This window comes from Orcinus orca, chromosome 2 (genome assembly GCF_937001465.1).
Source record: "Orcinus orca chromosome 2, mOrcOrc1.1, whole genome shotgun sequence".
NCBI classification, from domain to species: domain Eukaryota; kingdom Metazoa; phylum Chordata; class Mammalia; order Artiodactyla; family Delphinidae; genus Orcinus; species Orcinus orca.
Genome location: NC_064560.1, coordinates 5,444,782 through 5,457,587, shown reverse-complemented (window position 1 = coordinate 5,457,587; position 12,806 = coordinate 5,444,782). Strand labels below are relative to the sequence as shown.

Genomic DNA, 12,806 nt, shown 5'->3' with positions numbered 1-12,806 from the left:
GAGCCTGCGCGTCCGGAGCCTGTGCTCCGCAACGGGAGAGGCCACAACAGTGAGAGGCCCGCGTACTGAAAAAAAAAAAAAAAAAACTGGAAAGGATCAATCTACCTATTACTATACAGCTATAGTAATCCAGATAGTATGATACTCGTGGAGTGTTAGACAAACAGATCAATGGAAAAGAATAAAGAACCCAGAAATATGTCCACACAAATATGTCCAAGTGATTATTTACAAAGATGCAAAAGCAATTCAGTGGAGGAAGGGTAGTCTTTCAACAAATGGTGATAGAGAAATTGGACATCCAGGGGCAAAAATTAGGTCCAATCTAAACCTCAGACCTTGAACAAAAATTAGTTCAAAATGGATCGTAAACATAAATGAAAAATGTAAAACCATAAAACTTTTAGAAGAAATCGAAGTAGAAGATCTTTGAGACCTCAGGATAGGTAGAGTTCTTAGCCTTGTTATCCAAACACTATACATAAAAGGAGAAACTGATATGCTGGACTTCTTCAAAATTAAAAACTTTTGTTCTAAGAAAGGCCCTGTTAAGAGGACAAAAAGGCAAGCTATGGACTGGGAGAAAATATTTGCAGACCATGTACCTGAGGAAGGACTACTACTGAGAATATATGAAGAACTCTCAAAACCCAATAGTGGAAAAACAAGTAATCCAATTAAAAAATGAGAAAAAATTATGAACATCTATTTCGCCAAAGAGGATATACATATGACCAAAAAAGCACATGAAAATTGTTCACCATTAGGGAAATGTAAATTAAAACCATAATGATATGAATACATTTCTATCAGAATGGCTAAAACACACACACACACACACACACACACACACACACGAGTGATAGCTCATTGTAGAATACCGCACACCACAATGGAATGACCAGGGTGAGGGTGTCCCAAGTGTGGATAGCACAGAAAGTACTCCATAAGGACTCTCTCGCCAAGATGACAGAACACAGATGACAATGAAATAGCATCTTAAAGTGCTGAATGGAAATAACTGCCAAACTAGAATTCTGTATTCAGAGAAAAAATCCCACAAAATTTAAGACAGAATAAAGCCATTTTCAGAAAAACAAAAACCAAAAGACATTTTTACTAGAAGATTTGCAATAAATAAATAAAAAAAAAACACTAAAGGGAGTTCTTCAAAAAGAAATAAACTGATCTCAGATGGAAGCCCAGAAATTCAGGAAGAAAGAACAAAAGCAATGGTAAGTATACATAATTACTAACTGAAACAATAAAAACATTTTATATGCTTAAAACGTATATAGAATTTAAATAATTGATATTAACAGCACGGAAGACAGGAAGTAGATTAATGGAGTTAAAATGTTGCATTTATCATGATATGGTAAAAGGACTAGTTTTAGGGCTTCCCTGGTGGCGCAGTGGTTGGGAGTCCACCTGCCGATGTAGGGGACACGGGTTCATGCCCCGATCTGGAAGATCCCACATGCCGCGGAGCGGCTGGGCCCGTGAGCCATGGCCGCTGAGCCCGCGCGTCCGGAGCCTGTGCTCTGCAACGGGAGAGGCCACAACAGTGAGAGGCCCGCGTACCCACCCCCCCAAAAACAGGACTAGTTTTAAATTAGATTCTAATGAGTCAAAGGTGAATGTTATAATCCCTAAGAGTAACTGACTATATAAGTAATGATTTTTATTTATTTATTTTTGTTTTCTTTATTCAAGACCCATTTATTCTCTAGTTCTGCCCACATGGAGACACCCTCCTTGAAAAGGCATTAAATCCTTCCCTTAACTTTAACACCTTGTGCTGAAAACACGTGTTCCAAGGTTTCAGCTGCGAGATCCACATTCTTAAAGCACTGATTCTTAAACCTCTTCTAGATTTCTCCCTTTGGATGGAGGGAGATGACCCAAACACAGCGAAGAACAGCTCAGGACTGGGGGCTCTGCTCGCCCAGAAGACTTTGCAGCTCCCCTCAGGCCCCCCGCTGGAGCCAGGATTAGGGCCCTGAGGCGAGGGCCCTCTTCCCTAGGCTGGTTGTCCCCTCTAGTTTCCCCGGAGTCTCGGGATTCCAAACGGTCTCTGCTCGCGCTCCTGCATCACACCTGCTGCCTCAGCACTGCTGATATACGCCAAGGGGGGAAAAGCACACAGAACTGCCTTTCAACGCAGCGACGTTCTACACCGAAGTTATCTGAGAAGCCTGCAGGTTCTTTGCCATCGGAGGACACTCCCAAGGCCACCACTACCCCAGGCTCCCCACTGCCCTTGCCGGTGGCCTGGACGTGCGTGGCCGCAGTGCTGAGTCGCGCACACCCCGGTCTCCACTCCACTCTCCCGGGGAACTGAGGACGGCGCCCCGGGCTCAGCGGCAGGATCTGTCCCGAAGCCAGTCCTAGAGTGACAAGAGCCACACCTGCGGGTCTGGATTGTTCCACCGACCGGCCGCCCAGGACCGAGCTGGGCCCACGGACCCGGGTCTGGATTGTGTCGGCTGCTGCTTCTTGCCTGGGTTCACAGGCCGACAGCCAGTGTCCTCCCTTCCCTGCTCGTCACCACACCAGTGGCTCACTCCTACCTGCTGTCGTCCCCGGCCTGGCCACCGCGGGCTCCCGGGCCCACCAAGAACTGAGACGCCAGCAGGCGCCTAGCTCCCATTAGGCCAGCTCCCCGTTGAACTACGGCTGCCTAGCCGTGTTCTCAAGGCTTCAGGGCCGGCGCCGCCCCTCCCTGGACCCGCGATGCTCCCCGGACCCGCGATGCTCCCCCGATCCGCGATGCTCCGCGGAGGCGCCGGAGCCTCGCTGCACGCAGCCCAGCACAGGCGACCTCCGCGCCCGCCTGTCCCGCCGCCCGGACAGTAATGATTTTTAAAAGAGAGTGACAATTGATTAATTCAGAAAAGGTAAAAACACAAAGATGGCTAAAGAAACATAAGAACATATGGAACAAACAGAAAACAATACGGTGGTCTATTTAAATCCAATAATGTTAGTAATTTTATTAGTAACATGGTCCAATCTCCAACTGAAAGACAAAGTAAAACAAAACCCAAATACATTCTTTGGGGTAGAGAAATGTTGAAAGTGGAGAGATTGAAAAATATACCATGAACTGGAAGAAAGCTAGGGAAGCTGTATACTGAATTGGAAAAAGTAGACATTAAAGCAAAAAAAACCCAAAAACCAAAAAAAGACCTTGCAGAATAACATGAGTCAATTCACCAAATTCACCAGGAAGATATAATCATTTCAAACGTTTATGTGCTACACACTACACTGTCTCTAAGCAAAATAAGACCAGAATTCTAGCCCTGATCTCTCTACTGAGCTTCTCATTCTTGTATCTGACTACCTACTGAACATTAGCTGGATGACTTAAAGGCACCAAATATTCTGCACCAAAACCAAACATTATTACTTTCTCCTATGAAACCTGGCCCTCCTGTAAACTTACATTTAGATAGCGGTATCACGGGATATTGTCCAGAAACCTTAGGGTCATCATGTTTTCCTTTTCCCTCAATTCATTGTTCAAAGACTACTGTGTCCTCTTGATCCTGTATCTTAAGTGCTTCTCCTTTCAAGTTCCTTCTTTATTTTCACACTGTCACTGCTCTCATCCCCTGCCTACATGATGGCAATACTTTCCCAATTTTTCTCTGTCTAAAATGCTGCCCCTACTTCAAAACATCACCCTCACAGGTGCTAGCATGTGCTTCCTACACCACATCTGATTAGATCATAGTATTCTCCAGCCTCCAAACGATGAACGGTTCCATCCGCAACTGATGCAGAGCCCACCTTGTCCACCTCCTCCTGTCTGTCCTGTTTCAGCCCCTACTGCTCTCTACCTGACAACCCAAAGCGGTAGTAACAATGTGCAAGCCAGTGTGTGGCCTCTGAAATGGGATATGACTTTGCAACTTTGCACATAAAATGCCTGCTTTCCCAACGAAGGCCTTCTCAGCCTTCCGAGTGAGTATGATTTATAGCTAAAATTTAGTGCGTGCTAAAAGAGTGTCAGGGAATGTTCTAGTTTAATCTTCCCCACAGCCCTATGAGGTAGTTACTATTAGTGGGCCCCTTTTACAGATGAGAAAATCAAGAGGATAAGTAACTGTCCGAGGTCAAACTTGCTGGGATGTGTCAGGGCTGAGTTTGAACCTCGACAGTCTATCCCCACAGCTTGCGCTACATGTACAAACCACTAACGACAATTCATGGTTCACATTCCCTGCAGTGCTTTCGCGAACTTTTTTTTCCTGTGTCCTTTTTATTTTACTCAATGCCGAAGTACTTCAGATCGCTTCTGCCTCTGCTGTCCTCTGCACATACTTCTGACAAAAGCATTTATCAGAATTTACAATTATTTGCTGACTATTGAGTAAGCTTCTCAGAAATGGAGATCTTGTTGAATTCGTCTTCGTATCCCCAGAGAAAAGATCACTGCCTGCATAGTAAGTAGCTGGTGAATACTGTTGAATAAGCAATTCAGGAAAGCACAGAAAATATACAGATAGTTCTTACTGGAGGGATCTTTGCTTTCTAGTCTAAGTTTATAAAGGAATTCTTGGGATTACATATATTTCTTGATTTATAAAGTTGTTACTATGCAATAAACATATTATGTACATGTGCATGTGTATGTGTGTCTATATATATGTCTGTATATGTGTATATATATATGTGTGTGTGCGTGTGTGTATATATATATATATATATATATATATACACATACACACACATAGATACACACACAGGCATAGGACCAAGTTTTTGGTCCTATGTATTAACCTGTTTCAAAGGTGAGTTAGTTGACTTTTGTGGCATATTTGATTGTGAAGAAACAATCAGCAGAACAACACCAAAAATATCACCAAAAGATTGAAAACACTGCCGAAGGGGTAGTTTTGTTTTTTTGTTTTTGTAGGAAAATGCTTGTTTAGCTAAAAATTTGCAATTATAAATGATGTTAGTTCTGTTACTTAAGAAAATCTGATCTCTGAGTGTTGGATTTCCGAAGGCAGAGCAAATCTAAAAATTTGTAAAATTCCAGACACTCTAATGTGCAGCACACTATATAGGAGAATGACTTTCTCTCATCATTGACAATTACAAAGTCAAAAGTTAGCAAAAAATCAGAAACTGTTCTATTTAGAGAGCAGGATTAATAGCAATGTGCTATTCAATTGTCATAAAATAGGTTGCATTAGAAAAGATATGAAATTCATCAAACCAGAGTATACAATAGTTTTTAATAATGTAAACAAAGGCATGGAATTGTTTTGTTGTTCTCGTTAATATATTAGGTTGCACACTGTGCTATTGATATTTAAATTTTATGACTCTGGTGGCAGTGTGATTTAGTGGAGACGGAATATTTTCCCAGTTCTGCTCAAGATTTGCTAAGAGGCCCTGGCAAGTCACTTAATTTCTGTGTGACTCAGTTCCCCAATTTGTAAAGTAAAATATATGAGAATGCCAATTAGGATTACAACATAAAAATAAATGCCCAAATTCCTTAATTTTGATAGAATTTTAAGAAATTTTACTAAATTGGAGGCCATCATTTGGGGTTAGAGATTTTTGTTATACAGAAAGTTATTACCCTTATATTCCAATGGAATTATACTCCACATAATTGTGCTAATTCTTTACCATTATATCATGCAAAGCTGTGAAGATAGATGTGACATTTGTCTGTCAATAGCGGAAAGAAAATGGGCTTTTACTGTATGTGTATATGTATGCATATATATATAAATTATTTGTAAATATAAATGTTACTTAAAATATAAATACTAAACATATATTTTATGTATATTATATTTATAATATATAAAATATATTTGTATCATAAATATAAGTATACTATAAATATATAATTATGCTATATTATTTATAAATAAAATTTATTTATATATTATTTATAAATAGTATATTTTACTAAAAAATATTTTTTCCTTTCCTTATAGGAAGGAGGAAATAGTGACTGCTGCAGTTATGTGCAATATTTATATAGTAACAGTAAATTAAATGCACTATTTAGGACTAGGTACAAATTGGAAAGCAGGCAGTGTCAAAGGAGAAGATGAGAATGGAGAAAAGTAGCTCTATCTCCCCAAAGAGTTAGAAAAGAAATGACTTGCCTTTGAGAAAAGTCACCCCCAGAATCCCTCATCGTCCTGAGTGTGTTCACTGATCTCTACAAAAGCGATGTGGGCATTTTAGGAAAAGGATGAATTTGGGAGATGGTCCTACCTGATTCCAAGCTTGGTTTTACCTCTTATAAACCCTTTGACTGCAAGCAAATTACCTAATCTCCTAACTTCTTTGTTCCTCCATTGTAAAATGGGATAATCCCTGTCTCAGGGGTAGTTGTGAGGATTAGATGAGAAAATCCAGGCAAAGCCCCTCCCATGGAAGCTCAGTGACAGGCAGTCCTTATCTGTATGCCTTGAGCATCCTTGACATCTTCTCCTGGGGGTGAACTGAAATTAAAGCTACCACACAAAGGTAGCAGATTTTTCACATCTCAGAACAAAGAGAAGAATATAGTCCCTGATAATGTTTTATCTCTAAACAACTGTTTACAAGTAAAGAATTTTTTTCAGTGTTTAATGCTGACCAGTCTGCTTTTATGCTGCTGGAAACACTACGTTAAAGCCAGGCCCAATGAATAAGGATAATGATTATTACAGGGAATCTATGCTTATAAATAATTTAATCTTAAACATCCAGTTGCTGGATGAGTTGCATTTTTAGGAGGGCTGGTGTTGTTTAGGTTATGCAGAATAATTGCTTGCCAGCTTCTTGTTTATTTCAATGTTTTTCAAAGTGTTACCTTATAATTTACCACTAACTCAATTTTATCACTTAGCTTGGTCTTCACAGTACCATCTGGTTTCATTTTCCCAATGACAACCCTATCCTTCAAGACCAGGAGCAGCAATTTGGTCATTTAAGGAGGGGGTGAGTGGGTTAGAGCACAGACTGATATTGGAATATATTTTCATAAAAACCTTTTCTTTTTCTTTTGGCTGATCTGGAATTTTACTCCTGCCTGCTGCTTTTGTAAGGTTTTGGTGAACTAAGCATTTGTTAGTTTCTTTATCACATTCCCACATTCTCAGCTCAGCAAAAAACCCTTGTCAGTAAAACCCACAAAGGAGAAACTGCAGATAACCTTGTCTTTGGCATCATCTCCCAAAGGATGCCTAATCAGCAGTGAACGTTACAAGACTTAAAAAGAGCGGAAATAAGCTTAGTCTAGTTTTCTGCAAATGGGTTTACAATTTCAGCTCATCTCATTGTCAGACTTCATCAGAGGGAGCAAATGACATTAAGAGAACAGACAAACAACACTGCTTTCAAGTAATATCCCCATATTCGCTAAACTGAGGGTTATCTGAGCAGTAACTTAGGAAATTATTCACTTTATAATTCAACTACCTTACTGCAATTGTACTTTTAAAAGTAATGTCGTCTGGCAGCTAACACCAGGCTGCTAGGAAGCACAACATAGACGCATCGATATTTAGTGTCACTGAATGTTTTTAAGTTTATTTTTTTAATGTTTAGCTATAGAACTTTAGAATGCCCCTCCCAAAGTCCAAACTTAACACCAAAACTGTGAAATTTAAAAATAACTAGAACCAGAAGTCTGAATTTGATATGTTGTTACATTTTCCTCCGTTTGCTGTGGTTATATTTTCCATCTTTGGGGCCCCAAACTGGCATCAGCTTTCTGTGTACCTTTCCTTCTTCTCCAGCCCCTCTTACAAGTAAACTCCTGTTGAGCCACCTCAACTTCTTCCCACCACTGCCAACTGTCTTCCTGTAGCATGTCTGAGAGTCAGTTTCCAGATGTTAAGGCAGCACGTAAAAATCCAGAGACCAGACACACCACCTGAATGTTGAGTCTGACCCTGTATTCCTAATTCTCTAAGGATAAAAGTCATCCAATTTACCACCCCGAGTAATAGCTGAATTATATGAACCACAACTGCATATTGAGAATGAGGCGAATCTAGATACGATGTATAACATATACATATTATACATAATATAATGTGATTATAAAGTAAGGATCATTTATCCATTTATTCTTTAATTCATTCACACAGCCAATATCGATGGATTGATGGAGTAACAGTTACGTGCTAGGTGTCTGCGAGGCCTTGGAATTTTATTGGAATTTAGCTTTTGATTTTGGCTTTAACTTATAAAATGTACTTTAGGGTCTGCTGGTTAGATTTCAGCGCACCCTGGAGCCGTCCTGTTGATAATAATGACCCCTCTCTCCCGCTCCTCTGCCTTACAGAGAGGGTGGGGTGGGTCATGGAGCCCTGCAGAAATCCAGGTCTTCAATATTACTTTCTGATCCGTATCAGTCTTTCTCTTTGGCGTCTAAGGTACTTTACAGAAATTACCTACTGCATCCCCATTGCACTCTTAAAATATAGAATGTAGTAATACTTCAAATTGAACATTTTTAGTGGACAAAAGCTGAGCTCAGCAAAGTTATAGGACTTTCCTAAGGCATCTCACTGGGCAATGATGTAATAGAGCCATTGGTCTCGTCACCTGCTCCCTGGTCTACAGCTCTGCCCGTTTGGGCATGTCTCTACCTTTGTCCTTGTTAAACATGTGCTTTGGTATTTTTGCCTTTGTCTCATAGCAAGGGTCTGTGAGTCTGACCTTAATGCCACCTGACTCATTCTCTATGTGGCAAATACCCCGGGCAGAGGGATACAGAGAGTAGCCCTCATCCTCAGCCCAGGAGCTGTGGGCAACAGGGGGCCGGAGCTTCAGTCATGTGTTCAGGATTTACAGCCTCTGGAGCCGGGAACCTCTGGTCACTGACGTCCTCTTGTCCCTGAGACCACCATCTTCTCCAGGGTGATGGCCTTGCCCTTCTGGGACATGTCACCCTGAAGGAGACATGCTTTACTTTCTTCTTGACAGCCCACTGATCCAAATGCCCACAGACCTCAAAACTAACTGGGCCAAGTTCAGTTTTTGACCCTGACATTTTGCTAAAGGGTTATATGATAATTACTTAAGAAAACAAGTTTAGTTACTATGGTCCAACACAGTCAATAAACATAGTTTAAACCCCTGATCTAATCCTGTATCTACAAGTTTCGTATCTAATGGGATGAGCACATCAAAAACAGACTGACTGGGCCTAGAACATAACTGCATGAATAAATGTTCTTTCCTCTCTCACCCATCCTCCAAGATGCACGGATTCAAGTAAGAAATAACTGCTTTATTATTTTCTTGAGCAGTGCCCAGGACAGGAAGTGCCCCTGGCTGGGGGTGGGGAAGGGGGGTTAACTCAGGTTCTGTGTCTCTGTGGGAAGCTGTCATGAGAAACAGAACTGGGAAAGGGGGCATCCCTGGTGTCACAGTGGTTGAGAATCCACCTGCCAACGCAGGGGACGTGAGATCGATCCCTGGTCTGGGAAGATCCCACGTGCCGCAGAGCAAATAAACCTGTGAGCCACAACTACTGAGTCCAAGAGCCACAACTACTGAACCCGCATGCTACAACTAGTGAGCCCACGTGCCACAACTACTGAGCCCACGTGCCACAACTACTGAGCCCATGAGCCACAACTAGTGAGCCAACGTGCCACAACTACTGAGCCCATGAGCCACAACTACTGAGCCCACGTGCCTTGAGCCCGTGCTCTGCAACAAGAGAAGCCACTGCAGTGAGAAGCCTGTGCACCGCAACAAAGACCCAACGCAGCCAAAAAAATAAAATAAATAAAAATTTTAAAATAATAAATAAAAACAAAAAAACAGACTGACTGAGAGGCACTCTGGCGTGAGACCAGTACAGTAAGAAGAAATTGGGGCTTTGATGGCTTAAAAACACGTTTGCAGGTCTGAAATTCTCTGTGAGTGACACGGATGAGCACAGCCAGAGCTGAAGCAGACTCTGGTGGTAAAGGAGGGGCAGGAACTCAGCAAGCAGAAGTGGGTAGAATAAACGGTACTCATCAGTGTTAGTTCTGCACCGTGGAGCTTGCCCACTTGGGCCAAATCCATAGGACTGAAGGCTTTTTAAGCTTCACAGGATCATGGACACCACTGACGATCGGGTGAAAGTTGCATACTCTCCAGAAAAACGCTGAGATCTGCAGATAATTTCAGAGTTTCACAGACCCCAGGACGAGTACTCCGCTGGTTATCAGTTATCGGGGATCAATTATTCATGTAGGGGAGGAGAGATGGGGAAAGTGGGAAGGCAGGTGTACTTCACAGGTAGGTATCAGCTCCCGGGAAGTGCTGGCTTTTGCTTTCTCCTTACCTTCCATCCTGTACAGGTGGCCCTTCATAGCAGAAGTTCCATAAAAGAGGAGACCTGATTTCACCACATAATTCATTAGTGACAAACTAGGGGGATATTTTCCCCAAATTTGTTCTGAGCCTTTAGCAATACAAATATAACGAATGCCCAAGGAGAAGTTATCTAATAATTATATTATTGTATGAGCCGGCTCTTCACTGACTTGGGAAAAATTAAAGCAGATGTGCATAAAGTATTGTCAAGTGTGGAATCGAAATAGCGAATCTGTAAAACTCCAGTGTTCAGGTCAAGATAAGCTAAACAGATGTCACAGACTAAAATGGTCTCCTCTTCACATCAATTATTTATTCAGGGAAGATACTGTCTCCCAGGCTAAAGTGACAGTTTTGGAAACTAAAATTCACTGTCCCACCCATAAAGTTGTTTCTTCTCTCTTAACAGGATGCCCAGGGCAGTTTAAAATGGACAAGACTGAGGGGAAAAGTGCATCTTATTAGCCAAGTTTAAGTGCTTTGTATAGATCTGTAAGAAAAAGATTCTATAAACACTAGAATTCAACGTACTCTTTATTGTTTCTTCCCCTTTTCCTCACCATAAACAACAAAAAACAAACCAAATTGAAAAGCTATGCAGAACGATCAGTGAATTTATATGAGTGGTCTTGAAAGGTTTGTAAGACCAAAACAGTACAAAATGATAACAATCGGTTGTTCAGGAAAAAAAAATACCACTAACGATCACTTAAAATTACTTCTTAGATATTCCCAAGTGGCCAATAGCATTTATACGTGAAGAAGAGGTGAGAGGCATGCAGGGGTAGCACACTGGGAGGCAAGGAATGAGACCCTATTTCTGCTCTCTGCATGTGACCAGAGGAAAATAGTTATTCACTGAAAGTGGCCAATGCTTATGGATGAGCGGGGCCTCTGACGGTGTAAGATGATTCCTTCTGTGTTACTTCAGTAAAATCACCTTAAGTCGGAGAATGTCTTTTTGTAGCTCAGAAAAATGTAATATTAATGAGGTTAGGGAACACTGGCTAATGTGGAAGCTTTCACGTAGGTGACAGCCGTGTGGAGTACTTTAGGATGATTTCAATGATCATGTGAGAATACATTAGGAAAAAGAAAAACAACTTGAAAGCAGGTAGCAAGAGCTATGCAATTATGTGTCATTTGAGTCTAAAGTCTGTGCTAAAGGCACGAATAAACAAGTTCTCTTGTGCAAAAAGTCTCCAAAGGAAAATTAATTTTTCTTTCAAAATAGCCCTCTGTGTTTTATATGCCACTTCACTTGGGCAATTCCATTAAGGCAATGCTCTCTGTCTGCCCATGAGACTTGCTTTCAAGTCACTGTTGATACAGCTAAGTAGGGTAGGTGGCAAAGTGATTTTCTGATACAATTTGCACCATGTCTGCGTTTTATTGGGAAGCCGTCAAAACACAAATGTCTAATTGTTCCCCTCAAGAAATGCATGAAAAGAATCACACACCAAATGTAAAGAAGGCGAAGGTGAGCTCTGCTCTCTATCAGAGGGCTGAAGGTCAGCCACAGCATGGGGTAAAGAGGAAGAAAGAGTTTGAACCGTGAGTCGGGATTCTTATTGTAGAAAACCTCCCAGGTTTCTCTGAGTCTTCACAGTAAGCGATTCGTTTTGTGAGCGGTTTGTTTTCAGAACATTATTCACTTCTATATTCAAATGGAAGACTCGAAACACTTCCCAGAGTCAAATACAAATTATCTTAGACTGTGCCACTGATGCTACGAGTACGGATAAACAGAGAACAGACCAGCTAACTCATACGGCAGGGCTCCCCAACCCCCAGGCCGTGGATTGGTACCGGTCCATGGCCTGTTAGGAACCGGACCACACGGCAGGAGATGAGTGGCGGGTGAGAGGGCGAAGCTTCATCTGTTGCTCCCCCGTCGCTCGCATTACCACCTGACCCATCCCCCCATCCCCGTCTGTGGAAAAATCGTCTTCCACGAAACCGGTCCCTGGTGCCAGAAAGGTTGGGGACCGCTGTTTTAAAGGATTCAAAGTTCCAAGTTAATTCTATATAGATAATTATTTCTCAGAAGCAGTGGGAATAAACGGGGGTGCTATTTTTGATTGATCCTCTCACCCAGCTTTTCCTTTTACCTCTAGATGACTCCCAGATCACCTCCTCCGCCCAAGTTGCTTCTCAAGCTTCAGTTTCCTCCTCTATTTCTCCATTTAGATATCTCATAGGCCCTCCAACCCAAAATGACCCAAACCAAATACAATATTTCTTCCCTGAATCTTAGCCTCCTAAGGCATGAGTATCCAACAAGTCGCCCATAGAAGTCATCCTCAACTCCTGTCCTCATGTAATAAGCATGAAGTTCCCAACACTGTACTTCCAAGGTATTCTACCTTCTGAATATCTCTGAGATTTCCACTCTTCTTCTGTTTTTATTCCCACTCTGTTAGTTTGAGCCTTCAACCTTTCTCATCTGGAAT

At 41.7% G+C, this 12,806-nt stretch overlaps 1 protein-coding gene across 1 annotated transcript in view; it reads right to left on the bottom strand.

Moving 5' to 3' along the window:
• CUBN (cubilin) overlaps positions 1–12,806 on the bottom strand; it is a 266,372-nt gene that overhangs the window by 29,490 nt on the left and 224,076 nt on the right. The window lies entirely within an intron of this gene.